Below are 236 nucleotides of genomic sequence, written 5' to 3' on the forward strand. Positions count from 1 at the left end.
CTATTCTCATCTTTTTCTATGATAGTAAGAGGACTAATAATTATTAGGAGACTTATACAAAGAGGGAAAGATAGTAAGTTTAGAAAATCTTGGAGACCCATGAGTGTGTAAATACCTTCCAAGCATCAGCAAGCAATGGCCTATTTATGGCCCCACCCAAAGAGACTGTGATATGGTCTGTAGTAGTTTAATGATCTTGGATATGTAACCCTTAAAAGGTCATAGGTGTAGGCCTC

The 236-nt window shown here is 37.7% G+C and overlaps 1 protein-coding gene across 1 annotated transcript in view; it reads left to right on the forward strand.

Annotated features, from left to right (window-relative positions):
• LOC119586337 (ubiquitin domain-containing protein 2-like) overlaps nucleotides 1-236 on the forward strand; it is a gene marked incomplete in the record, with an annotated part of 10,562 nt that overhangs the window by 8,530 nt on the left and 1,796 nt on the right. Inside the window, 1 exon segment of the mRNA XM_037935050.1 lies at nucleotides 1-236.

This window comes from Penaeus monodon, chromosome 21 (genome assembly GCF_015228065.2).
Source record: "Penaeus monodon isolate SGIC_2016 chromosome 21, NSTDA_Pmon_1, whole genome shotgun sequence".
In the NCBI taxonomy this organism is placed as follows: domain Eukaryota; kingdom Metazoa; phylum Arthropoda; class Malacostraca; order Decapoda; family Penaeidae; genus Penaeus; species Penaeus monodon.